A 15,294-nucleotide genomic window follows, 5' to 3' on the forward strand; every position below is an offset into this window, starting at 1 on the left:
CATAATTCAGAAATTCAATGATTTTTACACCAACATGAATCTAGAAGGGGAAAAAAGACAAAACATTATTTTGAGGTTTCTGTTCTGTGAGTTAACTTAGGTGTAAAAGAGGGGAATGTGCATTTGATGGTGGAGTGGTGTTGGCAGATCTGGAGGGATTGCACAAAAGCAACTTGAGGCTGTAGATGCAGAGCCTGGAATATGTGGAAGCTGTGAACTGAAGCTGTGCTGAAATCTTTCTTTATTCTTTTTTCTACAAAAGGTATCTTCCTGTGGACTGTTTTTTTTAGACTTCTAGCACATTTCATTATCCTTTATTCTTCCATGTGATCTTTCTGTCTCTTTTTATTGAAGATGTAGGAAGATGTGTGTACTTCCCAAAAGGTCTTCATTAGTCTCACTTGAGAATAAATGTTCTCAAGTTCTTAGGTCTATGTATAGAGTAAGGTACTGTGCTTTCAGTACCACAGATGGAAAACGATTTTGCCCAGAGAAAGCTGGGACGTTAGGGCAGGATGAAATGTGACACTGTGACATCATACAGCACTAAGACACTAAGGAGCACTTTGTGTAAGAGAAGCTGTGCCTTGCCAAAAAAAAAAAAAAAAAAAGAATTTTAAGCCTTCTGACTGATGTGGCAGAAACAAGATAGCTACATGTCCATCAGAACCAGTGGTACTACGAGTGCATTGCTGATTTTAATGCAGTTAGCTCAGAATGGAAGCTTTAAGGGCTTTAATTACCTTAAACAACCTTTATGGGGAGCATCACTTATGTCAATAGGCCTACACCACACAAACAAAATTAAGTATGGGTGCTGCACAGTTAGACATACCAGCTTGAGCTTTTTGAGTATTTACAGAGCACTTCCTTTATAATCACTTTCTTATAGGCACTTGAGGTTGTGAAGTGTCAACAAACATTTATACTGCTGTGGAAAGAGCTTCTTCATACAAGTGTGGGGGAAGCATTGGAGTGAAAAGTAAATTAAAAACCTGCTGTGTTGTTTCTGTGCTCTACACACTCTTTGTTTTGGCCAAAATCCAGGCCAAAACCCCAACACACTCCTTTTAGGTGGGAAAAGCTATCTCTGGGACTTCAACTTTTATCTCTTGGAGGAGGTCTGAATATGGAACAGGAAAGTTTTTCCATTTTTCCAGTGGAAAACTGCTTTAGAAATGAAATCCTATATATAAAAAACTCTGCTCACTTTTTAAAGAAAAAAAGATTAAGAATGACTCCTTATTGCTCAGGTAGAAATTCCATTAGCTGTAAAAATTCAGTGGAGATGGTGACAGTGTTAATTTTACAGTCTTCTTGTTACTGATCTCAGTTATCTGCTAAACCAGAAGATGAAGGAGCCTCAAAAGGTTTCTGAAATGCTACCATGGAAAACAGAAAGCTGGTACGAAAGGGAAGCACAACCCAAGAAAGTTCAAATGTCACCAAGTAGGCTGTACCTGCGGAATCTGCTGAAACAAAAACTGACAAGCTGGCGCACTCACCTCCAGAAAACTAAAATCAAATCCAAGCAGTTAACTAGAAGTGGAGACTAGTGATTTCAGGAACACTGTGTGGTGCTCTGTACTCTGCACTGCATTTGTAGAGTATGAATGCAAGCTGCTCTGTGGACTGGCTCTCTGAAGCTGCACAGCGATCTCAATGAGGTTGTGAACCATGACAATGTCGTCTTGTGATTCACTGGGGATTTGCATTTTTCCCTCCAGAGCGCAGCCCATGAAGACAAACAAAACAACAGAAATGTAATCCCTTTCAGCCGCTGGGGCAATATAGGCAAATGGGTAAGTCTTGGTTTTCAGAAATTCAATATTTCAACCCCAAGAAACCAAAACTTCCACAGAAAGATTTTTTTTTTAATTAAAAAAAAAAAAAATCCCATTTTGTGCACAACCCAAATTTTCATCAAAGCAGTTTATGAATTCTAAACTTATTTTTCTCATGAGGCCAGATCCACCCACGGTGTCTACATCATCATGGTCCTGTTGAGTTCACCACTGGGATTACACCAGCTCTAGCCCTACACCCAATTATAACTGCATACACACAAATATTAGTTTTAATTGTCTGTGGTACAAGAGAGATCCCTGCTGCTGAAGCATAGCTATTCAGCAATTGTTCATTTCACAGTAGTTTGAAAGATTCAGACTTGGCTTCTATCCATGTCAATAGACACAAAGTAATAGTAGCTATCTTCCTTAAAGGAGGGAAAACAAGAATAAAAGGACTAAAAATTCAAGCTCAAGTGGAGAGTGTTTTAGTTTTAACAACAAACTTCTAAAATCTCAAAGTGTTTCTTCTTCAGGTGATTTCAAGGGACAGGAAAAAGAAAGGGTAAATGAAAGGGAAAGAATGAAAAAAACCTCAGAGATTGCAGCCTGAGGCTGTAATCCTGCTTTCAAGAGGAGACATTAAAAAGAAACCTCAGAAAAGCCTTCAAATATCAACTTAAAGAGTATAAAAGTCGTCTGTGCTGTATTTGATGTGGTTCCCTGACATGGCTCTTGGAATCAGTTTTATCAGCTGTAACTGGATGGAGATGAAGGAGGCAATTTGCTGACCCTCCTCATCTCAGGCCAGGCAGTGTCACTGCGAGGCAGCACACCAGCAATGCTCAACCCACCATTGGCAGGGAAGAAGTCTGATTAGGAGCCCCTGCCTTATGCAATTTTGCCACTGTCATAGAGTGCCCATAAACATAAGCATCTTTAGAAAACTATCATGTGTTTTCAACTTCCTGAAGAATTCTTGTAAAATATAAGCGAACCACATTAGCCTTTGTCCTGTGCTTTTATTCCACTAATGGACAAATTGGGAGGAGGCTGAGAACAAATGTGCTATTAATTACCCAGATGGCTTTTTAATAGAACCTTGGATGATTGCACAGCCACTAAACATTGTCCAGAAATTTCTTAATAATGCTGGCAAACGAAGCATTCCTTCGGAGAGAATAAAGATACCATTGACCAGGAGGCTAAATTATGTCAGGTTAGTTTAAGAGATAGCAGACAAAGGGTGCATATTGTATGGAAGGAATGACAGGCCATATCCTAGCTGTCCAGCTCCTCCAGCAATGACAGATTTTCTAATTCACTGCAGATTCTCATAAAAGTGGGTGGTCAGTTCTGGGGAACAAAACACTGGCCCTATTGATCTTGGGTGGGAGAGACCTAATTTGGAATTAACCTAGGTTGATTTAATACAGCAGAGAGTCTTAGTATAAGCATAAAATTGGGATTAATACATTAAATGTTAGGTCAGAATGTTAAATCCCATTGCTGAAAGACCTCCATGCAGCCAGCTAAAGCTCAGTATGAGCATTTCAGTTACTCAGGGCCACCGACTGGAGCATGTGGCACTTCCAATGAAGAAAAGATGCATGTAGAAATTAGAAACTGAAGGCACTTTCCTGTTTTCTCTGTAAACAATAACTTTAAACATTCACATTCTTAATGTATTTATGTTCAGGCTAATCCTCCTTTCACCTGACATCAAAATGAACAGGACAAGAACTGTTTGTCTCAGCTTTCTTGGAATGATTTTCTATAAAGGAGAGCAGTTCTTTGTGTTTTTGTGTATATTACATTTCCCATCTGCATGCTCTTTCACAGAAAATTTTTGATACGTTCAAAGCTGTATGGAAAATTATCCTACTCCATATCCTTCAGGTGATGAGATTTGGACTCAAAAGAGAGAACGGATTTAAAGGAATAACTAAATAGTTGTGAAAATTATGGTAACTCTAATGAGGAAAAGGGAACAAAACAAGATTTGATACTCCCAAATAAAACACTACAAGAAAATTAATCTGGAGTTGAGAATAAAACAGAAATAAAACTGAAAGTGAACAGATCATAGGTGAGTTTTCCTAGAGTCCCCAAAACTGCAATCCCCACCTGCATGGTATTTAGTAATATTTGCTTTTTTGTTTCAAAAACTAGGATGAGCGGGAGCTCAGTCCTTTCCTATTTTATGAAGCCATGGTGTGATGTTAGAACTGTTGGAATCATAGAATCATAGAGTCATAGAACTGCACAGGTTGGAAAAGACCTTAAGTCCATCAACTCCAACTGCAAACCTAACCATACTACTCATGCTACTCTAATAGCCCTCCACTAAATCATGTCTGGACCTTCAACAGCACTCCTCTTGGAGCAGCTGACTCTACATGAGCCCTCCTTGTATTTCACAGAACTCCAAGATAAAGTTAGAGGCCAGTAACTGCAAATACAGTATTCTGTAATCATTCTTTAAGCTAGCAAGGTCTCAAGTCCTGCAATTACTCTCCTGTCTGAATGTACATCTACATGAGTTGCCTCTGCCTTGATTCTATCATTCTCTGCTTACTGCTGTTAATTTTGTACCCTCCTGCATACATACTTGTCTGAGCTGATACTTGTGGGCAATAACCTGGTCCACTAACTACTGAAACTACTTTGACATCAAAATAGACTGTACTATACTGGTCCTATATGAACAGTATATTCTTATATGTTTACAAAAAATGGGTTGTGTTAGCTATCTGCAGGCATGGAATATCTTTTCAAAGGAGAGATTTTATAGTGCAGTTCATTGAAGAACCCCAGAAATACTGAAATGTGGTCGCCTAAGAAATGTGCTTACCTGAGTCCACAGCTGAGCTCTCAGAATCAGGAAATCATGATTTACTGGCTTTACTGAGAAAATGGTTGAAATTAAGCAATTTCACATTGATTAGACGTCTGTGCTGAAGTTACCATAGGGCTGAGTATGTAGACAGGGAAATCAAGTGCGTCATGGCTACACCCAATCCAGTCCCTTTAATTTGAACATAACAGCAGGATAAAGTGCGAGAGAGGCACTTCTCCAGCTCCAGGTACTCCTTCACCAACTCCTGCTTGCTCATGCTGATGAGTTGAAGCTGAGAAGTTACAATCAGTCCGCACTGTAGTGTCAGAAACTGGAGGCTCTGGAGGTTTCCATCCTCCCTCAGAAGCTGTGACAGAAGACTGTCAAATGAAGGATATTCAATATTCAGTATCCAAGCAGAGAATATTTAAGACTTAGGCAATCATCAAGATTCTTCAATTTACTGTTTTTGTGAGCCCAGAAGAAACTTTATGGAAAATCTCTGCACAAGAGAAACAAAAACAAAAAGCTAGAAAGGAAAACAAGAATCCATCAGCATGAAATAGCTGCTGAAATTGTATAAATGCTGTACAGCATACTCAGTCCTTAACTCTTAATTTTGAACATAGAGCTACCTCCCAGAAACAGGTACGAGCACATATGCATGAGATTAAGTACAACAAAGCATCAACAAAATACCTGTAAAGTGACAGTTCTTCTTACAAGGCCAATATTGCTACTAATGTACAAAACAAAATATGATACATGAGGTCAGGACAGAAGTTGCCTTAGCTCTAAATATGCTGGCAGTGTAACAAACTAAGCTTGCTGCCTGCCAAGAAATACCTGGCCAATACATTCTCATATCCTTTCTTGTTTTCTTTTGAACATATTTTTGTAATTGCTTGTCCGCAGGTACAAAGATGCTTACGGGAAGTCATTAATCTTTCATGAGACCATTCTACCATTTCTTAATTCAGAACAATAAAAGCTTGGAAAGGCATGCATTCTCATGTCACTGTCTACTTCAAGGGAAAGGAAGTTCTAATGGAAGATAAATTTGATCAAATGATAGCAAGAGATAATGAAATAACTGTGTTAAAGAGAGTAGTGCAGCAGTAAAGAAAGAAAAAAGCCCTTGAACTTCATTCTTTTTTTCTGTACAAGGCCAGATGGGATCTGAAAACATCATGAAGTATTACAGCTGAAAGAGGTGCGATTTGTCCAAGATTTTCCCTTTTCCTCTGCCCCAACCTCATCTCATGTAGCCCTTCCCTTCCCTGTTCTTTCAGATGCAGAAAATAAAAACACTTCTTGTTTGCTATCTGAAGCAGGTGTGGTCGAGCTAAACATAGAGAAGATATCCAGCTGGAGGGACCCATCAGCCAGCTGCCCAGTGCAGGATGCTTAGATAAATACCACTTGTTTATAAAGAGCAGGGGAGGGAGCAGGAGAAAACCAAACCAAATCAAGCCAAACCAAACCAAACCTAATGGTCACAAGACTGAAACCTGCTCATCTTGTGGATATTGTGTGGGTGTTTTGTTGCTGGGTAGTCCCCAGACTAAAAGGAAATGTGTGTGCAGCATGATTAATTTGATTCTGAACAATGATGAGAGGCTTCTGAGAATCAGGGCAAATAATTTAACCAATGCTCATAACACACATGTAGAATAACAAACATCATCCAGGAGGAGGGGGACATTCCACAGAAGGCACAAACAGTTTTACAGGGGCTTTCTGGTCAGTAATATTATTAAAGGAAGGCTTGGCTAAATAAGATTATAATCACAAGAGCTCGGAGATTGTTCATATTCCTGCTGTGCTTATAACATAGGTTCTGCCTCACCATGCATGAGTATATAACACAAAGTAACACAGAGTTGCTGCCCCTGTAAGTAACAGCTTGCTTCTCTCTATCAATCTGTACAAAACGTCCTGTCCTTTCATTTAGAGCATCTTACACTTGTGGTAATCTCTTGAACATTGTTTGATCTGAAAGCAATTATTAAGCAGTGATTACAACGCATCTGCACTGCTTATGGTCATGTAGGAGTGATTCATTTGCCTAAGATAGACTTTCCTATCAGAGCAAGATATTCTTTTTCTGCTCAGATAGCCCTGAGGCAAATAACATTTTTGCCACAGAAGCAGTGAAGCACTGCAAGTGTTCACAATCAGGAGATTGTACTCACAAAGCTAGTTTGAATGGGACTAGAGAGAAATAATCGCCCTTTTGAAACCTCTTTCTCCCCATTGTTACTGATACTGTCGATAAAATTAGCCCCAGCTTATTGAAGTGGCATGGCCCTGTGCTTAACATTAACCTGAGCCTGGAAACGTGCACTCTCTTCCCCACGCGCTCCTGTACCTGTGTGACTTTCAGCAGTTTATGTGCTCTTTTTCTGCCTCAGTTCATTTTATATTTATATTCATATTTATATTCTTCATCTTATTTTAGAGAACTTAAGGAAAAAAAAAAAAAAGAGAGAGAGAGAACAAATATAAACATCAAGGTTTTATGGTTCAAAAGGAAGATATATAACCTGGACTGTGGTTTCAGCTCAAGTTTCACAACAGCTTGTAGCACATGAGTTTTGTAGATCTCACTGGCATTTTGTTCAATTATCAATATGGTGTGTATATATAAACAATTGTGTGTGAATGTTACAACCACTGCAAATCTAAGGAGTAAGCTACACAGACAAAATGTCTTTATATACTAAATTTGTCACTAGCTGATTGTGGAAAGTTTGTATATTTCTTCCAAGTCGCACCTCCTATGGACAACTAAATGCTGTCTTTAGCTTTGCCTTTTGTGCATCTGTGCCAGGATGCCAGCAGGGGAGGTGTCACCTACTGCTTCTGTGCTCAATCAACATCTGACAATCTTTCATAAAGGGAAATCATAGCTCAGAAAACTATTGCAGTACTTCAAAGGAATGACCAAGCATTTGCATAAGCAGGAGTGGTAACAGAAGCAGAAGCTAGGGCTGCAAAGTTACTTTCACAACTAAGAGGGTCACCAGGGAGTTCTCAGGGCTCTGTACCAAGGTTAGATGTCATTTGGTGTACTCAGTGTCTACTGGTCATCCTGCAGCTGCACAGAGAGTCTGCCCACGTCTTGAATGCAGGTCAGATCCCTCTTCTCATAACACATGAGAGGGAATGGAAAAAGATTTCGAGAAAAGCAACAAGGATGATCAAAGGGACAGAGAAGGGTTCAGGCAGGAAACAGCTAAGTAGGCAAGGGCTTGTCAGCCTGGAAAAGACATCTGAGGGAGACTGTGAGAGAGGGCTGGATAATTAAGAGCAGCACGACAGATACAGATCAACTGCTCATTGTCTGTCCCTAAGAGGCATCAAACAAAAGCAGTAGGTGGCAGGTTTAAAGAAGACGATACATAATGCACCTTTAGAGAAGTTACATATATGTGCTCACACACCAAATTGCTAAATGTTTGGATTTTCATCCCACTAAATGCATAGAAAGTTGAAAGCATGCCTATGATTTTAGTGAAGTCCTTGTACCTCAAGATCTCTTGCACACCTAAGAGTTTCTTAGTTTTCCTTTTCTGCCTGTCTGTAATCATGCCAAATGCGCTTCATCTCTTATCTGCAATGCTAAGCCACATCAGTTTGCTGGCATGGATTGGTACCTCAAAAATTAAATTAAGGTGGAAGATCTTGATTCAGCTAATTACCAGTAATCATCATATTGAATGACATGCAATTTCTGAATATCAATGACCAATAAGTATTTTATGCATTGCATAAAGTAAAATTGGCAACATCAGCTCCTAATAATTTTGTTCTCAGATCTGCTTTATTTCTCCCCTGTGCTGCCACCATTAGAAAATGCCCTGTAGGACACATTTCTGAGAATATATGTTTGTGTTTTCCTTCCTCTGATTCTGATTTCTGTGTTTTTGTTTCTCTGGACTCTTTTATTTATCTATATATATATGTTATGTAATAATAAGATACATAAACAAATTTATGTGTGTGTATATATACGTGTATATATATATACGTACATACACATGTATATATATGTTGGTTGCTCCAAAAGTAATGCTTCCTATTTCCTAAACAGACACAAAGAGAACAATAACACTATTTGATAGTGCAAATTCTCAGTTACAAAACACTATTTTTCAATATAGTCACCATCCTTGGCCAGTTCATGTGGATGATCAAGATGCACTTCATATCATGGTGTTTCAGCTGAGTGTGGCTTTCCAGAACATGGTTTGCCGATCATTTCACTGTCACCACAGCTGAAATGAGCCACCCACTGTCTCTCTGTGCTCACATCCACTGTTTGATCTCCATAAATGTACAACAAGCATCTATGAATGACCGTGGGTGCATTTTTATTTCATATAGAGGAATTCAGTGACACACTTTTGCTCCATACACACTTCCATGCCATTTTGTCAAACTGCCCCTCTGCTGCCATCTGTCACACAACTACAGCATGTAATGGAATACTGGTAGGAAGGTTCACTCCTACTGCCATACCACCACCATCTGCCATGTGATGGCATGGTCCAACAAAACAAAATAGGAGGCATTATTTTTGGGGTAGACGTCACGTATATATCTGTGTGTGTGTAAAATATATACATATATATATAATTGTGTGCAAGCATGTGGGTATATATATATATGCACACACAATTTTAATTCTGGACAGCTATTTAAACTATGCAAGCTTTTATTCTCTTGAACCTTTTAGATGTCATCGACTGAATCAGGAGTTCTGCCTTTATGAAGGCGAGTGGCTCAGTCTAACACTAACGTATAAACAAATGCACTCCAACTGTGATAGTGCATTTTTCATTCTGTTTACCTGTGGTATGGTATAAAATGAATTCTTTGTGCAGTAATAGTGGAGTCATCTTTCTAAATTGTAAAAAATATTTCCTAGAACTATGGCCCAGTAGTCTGGGGCCTTCTTACATATCACTTTATCTGTGTAATCTGACCACATACCTCAGTTAATGTCTGTCCCATTTCTATGACCCACTTACTTTGCTTATGTTTGTGAAATAATGACTTTAGGTAACGATCAGCAGCAGTTGCATATAAATGACTTTAAAAAAAATAATAAAAGCCTTTAAAAGTTTCTTATTGGGCTATTTTTTTTTCTGAGGTCGAAGGGCTTGATGTTGTGATATCATATATGCCAAAGGAATTTGTTTGGGATTTGAGAGATTTTTTAAAGGAAATCTTTTGTAATGTTAATTAAAATGTAGGCTCTGTTTTAATATACACAAAGAAAAATAGAGCAGAAAATCCCACAAAAAAAAAATTATAATAATTTACTGTAAAAGCGAAAAAGCAATCATACTACTGTTTTATATATGTTACTGTTATATATATATATATATATATATATATATATATATATATATATATACTGTTTATATGGAAATTCTGATGTTTTTACCAAAAAGAGTATTTTCCAGTTTAGTGTGGCAGCCATAGTTTCTCTAAATAATGCGTGCCTGGAATGAACAAGTGAGATTTCTGAACACATGGTAGGCTTTCTTGGCAATCTCTGTTGCAGTCCAGCTGTTGCCTGTCTTTCAGACAAGCCTGGCTCTGGCCAGAACCCTGGAGGTGAAACAGAAATAAGAGCAATAACAAAGCTGTTGGAATGCTGAATATTTAATGCTTATTATTATTAATCAAAAGATACCCAAATGTCCTACCTTAAAGGGGAAATAGAAGTGCTAAGTTGCTCTGTCTCATACTTTTCCTTAAATTCCCAAGAATCTTACAGAGTACTTCTGTCTCACTCAGCCATAGTAGTGGATTTGCCAAAATGGCATGTGGAGACTTTTGCACTTGGAGTCCACACATGACATTAGCACTGAGCCTTCCTAATCTAGAAACAACTTAAAACGCAAGGGTATTTTGGTTTGTTAAAATACCTCTTCCTAATTCTTGGAGATTACTAATATGAAAAAAAAGGGGGAATACTCCTCTAATGAAATAATCTCAGGGAAATATTAGACTATCAACACCACAAACAACAGAAAAATCTGTGATCTTAATTAGCTATCACTATTATTGTTCTCCAAAATTGTCAGTGTTCCATTGATTCCAGAGGGTTAGTTTAATGATTCTCATGTTTCAGGAATCCTTCCCCAGGAAATGCTGCTACATCTGAATAGGGAATTACACAGAAGCTACCTAGTCAATCTGCTAAACTTTCATTTAGTGGAGAGAGGAGGCCCTTCCCCTCAACTCAGCACCAGTGAGGTTGCATCTGGCCTCCACGATACAAAAAATACGGAATTCCATCTGAACATGAGAAAATACTTTTTGACTGCGAAGATGACCCAACACTGGCATAAGTTGCCTAGAGAGACTGTGGAGTCTCTTCCCTGAAGACTTTCAAAATCCTCCTAGATGTGGACCTGGGCACCCTGCTCTGGGTGCTGGGGAGGATTGGAGCAGATGGACCCAGAACTCCCTGCCATGCTCAGCCATGCTGTGGCTCTGTAAACTGTGACAGAAGTAAGCACCAACCTTCTGTATTTACTTTTTTTCTGTAACTTTTTTTCGTTAGTTCTTCTCTGATCCAGTAGACTAATAATTTTATATCCACCTTATAGGTTGGAAAACAGTGGTCTGTAGTGATAAAGTACCAGCTATCTTCAGCAAAATGAGAAATAACATTCAGCCCCTTCAGTCCCAGGACAGTACCTTGTGAACACAAGTCAGAGCAATGGTGAGAGAATGAAGAATGGTGGTTTTTGTTAAGTGTAATAATTACAACATAAATGATGATTAAAAAAAAAAAAATAGTCTAACAAGAAAAGAAGCTTAGACTACAAAGAACTGATCTATTTTCAAAGCTGATACTTTATTCTTAACATGTTTAAAGAATGCCTGTGTTGATATTTATGCACTAGAAAGCCACAGGAGCACAAGTGAAGAATAGTTTGATTTTCATTTTAATGCCCTACATTTATTCCATTGGGATCTGCAGATAATTTTCTATCTAATTTGATCAAGTTCTGATTGCAAAAGCTTCTTCAGAAAAAGTCATATCCAGTGTTGGATTAAAGAATCAGCTGAAAGTGTTTGTCTGTTTAGTTCTCTAAATTTCTGCAAATTTACCGTAATGAAACAAGCCCATCAAGTTGAAATATTCTACCCATATAGCTAAGATTATTCCTGCATATCATCTATAACTTTTATTTACAATTTTAATCTTTAGCAACTATCATAATATGTAAAACATACCCATGTGATCTAACAAATACTGATGGTGCTCATTTTGGCAAAATATCTATACTGTTCTATAATTTCTTAACTAGAAGCTGCATTAGTTTACATGGAAAAATGAGGACAAAACATTGCAAAGTAAAGAAATGGATCAAAAAGTTGTATTAATCACAGTGAGCTAAATGATTTGTATTGATAAAGCAAAATCTTATTTGTCTTAAAGATGGAATTTTATTTTATTACATTCAGATAAATCACACCTACTGAAATGCAACAATAACTAACTGTATGCATGTATAAGTCTATAGTAGATGGCAACATCATATAGTAGACAACACGATATCTGTGATATCTACAAGATACTTGTGATACATTAAGTGTGATTTGCTTTGAGCTTGGCATAAGTCTTCTTGTTTCTGACCTCATTCAAAAGTTATTGCTAACTAACTGGCACATCTCAGCTCCCACATTTGGTACGTGACACACACAATAAGAAGGACTATTTGTTCTGAATGTTCTGAAATAAATTTAGCCTGTTTTCATAGAAAACCATTTCTGAATAAACACTGGTTTTCTCTGAAGTTATCCTCCTCTTTTCTGAATGGTTCTAACAACAATTTAGACCGCTCAGCCTGGTCTTCACACCAGCCTTTTACTAACAATATATTTTGATAATAGCTTCTGGAATAAGCAGCCTTTGTACAATAATTACTGAAACATTCTGTGCACATTTCCAGCTGTCTGATCCCAGCAGTGTGCCTGCAGTCTGATACAAGAGCTGCCCCTGAAGTACAGCAGGAGGCAGACAGCAGCCTGGTATAGATATACCTGTGGCAGCTTAGGTTTAACTAGTTCAGCTAACTTTGGAAACCAAGTCCAGGAAAATCATACCACTGTGATATTGCAGGGGCTCTGCTTCTCCTCCCAGGGAGAAGATCTGGGCTGCTTCGTGATTATTACTACAGGTATCAGAGCTAGTTCAGTCAACTGTGCATCTGACCTTGGAGCGTTCAGAGTTCCTGCACAAATTCTGTATGGTAAGAGGTTGTTTTAATGCGTGGGAGATCAAGCATGGGCCTGTTTCTGGATTTTAGCAGTCAGGCTGATGCCTGATTTACAGCTCTCAGTCAGTACCCAGATTCTGCAGAGGAGAAGCAATAAGTGAAGATATTACCATAGCAATTGAAGCCTTTCACCAAGGAGAAAACAGGCAGCAAATCGTCTCCTTCTCTTTCCTGGTCCTTATGGAAAAGTGAGTTGTATGATCTTGAGCAGAGATGTTGCTGGAGTACATCATGGTGTGGAAAGGTGAAATGTGTCTAGCACAAGCTAGGGTAATCCATTCCAGACTCATGTGTAATGCAGGGGAAACAGGTGCAAACAATTGAGCTTGCTGTCAGTAAGCTACAGTGATCGCTTTTGATATCTTAATCGTTAGTTGATCCATGTGCAACATTGGCAACATCACTGTCATAGCTGACTGCCTTCCGCACATCTGTAAACCTTTTTTGGGTGCTTCTTGATGTGTGTGTGAGTCCACGAAGTCCTGACATCATGAGAAACTAAATTGGGCATGATTGCTGCCATTTCCGTTTTCCTGCTGGAAAACCAGAGAGTTGACAAATGTCAATAACTGCTAATAGCTCACTACTGTTTGTCATGTGCCACACAGGGCAGGTGTGAAGAGAAAACAGCAAGTTCCTGCAGGCACCACTCAGCAACCAAATCATGTGCGAGTTTGCTATCTAATCGCTTTTGCAGATAAAGGAGTGGCTGCTGCTTCACTTGATGAAACCCTGGTAACAGCTCAGTGTTAAGCATGCTCCCACTGCGTCTACTTACATCCAGCAAACCATGCTACGGATTTCCTTACAGATAATAGCAATAGTTTTTAGGCCATATCATAGCTTTGTGTCTAGTGCTATCAGTAACAAATTAGCCACCTCCTCTCTCTTTTCCCATAGGAAATCTTAACACAAATGCCTACACTTGATTATAAACCCCATTAAACCTGACAGGGAACCTGATGACACAGGCTGCTGCAGTGGGTACTTCTGACCCTAATTCTAACAGGTTACACTAACTTGATTATGTCAGGTTTCTTTGCTACTCTATCACAGATGTATGCACGCTGTGAATTTTATATTTCAGGTTACTTTTACAACAATGAAATATTAATGATATCTACACAGTCTGTTTTTGTTCACAGCAAGATTCTGGGTGAAAATTGTATCTCTTCAGATTGAGGCTTGTTCATACAAATGTATAGACAGTGTTGTATATGTTTCACTAATCTCTTCATTTTTGATCCTTATTTACCTTATGATAGCAAATATTTTGTCTGGCTATGAGATACATTTCAATCACTATTAAATTGGCTAGTTTTTTACTGATTTTTGAGCGTTTCTGGAGAATAATATTATTGCAAGTCCAAAAGGGAAGTTAGATCTCTCATTGTGTGCAAGGCTGATCTATCATTATGTGCTTTCATATGTCTGCAACATGCTCAGATGAGGTTTTCATATATTCACTACATCTTTCTTCCAGCACTTCCTAAGAATGCAGACAAAAGAAATTAATTTATGTATTCAATTTTCATCACTGTTCAACACGCTCTGCTGTGGCTCACTGATTTTACCCAGGAAGGTGTATCCAGGCACTATCTTCTAAACAGCCCCACAGCAAAAGTTTCCATAACATCTTGCATTTTCTGACAGGGAATACTTTCAGAAAACTAAATTTTCAGAAAATGCCTGAAGAATTTCTTTATGTTGGCTAATATAAAGAGGTTATGGGAGACACATATAGTTTGTGGGTTAGATGACATTCAGAAATATTTCCTCCTCTCTGAGAAGCAGATAGGTGAGTAAAATCACAAACCTCTGACTTGACTTTCCCATGTCATCAAAAGTAATCAGAAAGCACAGAGAAATAGTCTGTATTTGATTATTAAAACTGGTAAAATCCAAATAGAGCTCACTGCAGGTTGCTATGCCTGTACTTATTTGACTAGTCACTGCATCCTCATGAGGCACATGTGAGCTGATTCTGTCAATAATTACATAGAATATTTCAGTTGTTTTGCACTGGTGCACACAGATAAGAAATCTGTTTGTTCTGCATGTTAAGGAATACTAAAACTAGCATTATTGCAAATTACATTGAAGGTGAACAACCATTGTATGAGTTTCTCGTTGCCATAGGAATGAGCAATAGAAATTCCTACAGATGTATATAACCTATCTACTGCCATCTCTGTTTACCAGTTGTGGGAGGGGCAACCAGACTTTACGCAAGAGTATCCAGCAGAATATCATTTTTCCTCTTACAGAATTACAAATTAAGGGTGTATATAGAATCATAGAATGGTTTGGGTGGAAGGTACCTTTAATATCATGTAGTTCCAACCCCCTGCTATAGGCA

The sequence above is a fragment of the Centrocercus urophasianus genome, unplaced genomic scaffold, assembly GCF_019232065.1.
Source record: "Centrocercus urophasianus isolate 14NV4802_14NV808 unplaced genomic scaffold, USGS_Curo_1.0 seq_11, whole genome shotgun sequence".
Classification (NCBI taxonomy): Eukaryota; Metazoa; Chordata; class Aves; order Galliformes; family Phasianidae; genus Centrocercus; species Centrocercus urophasianus.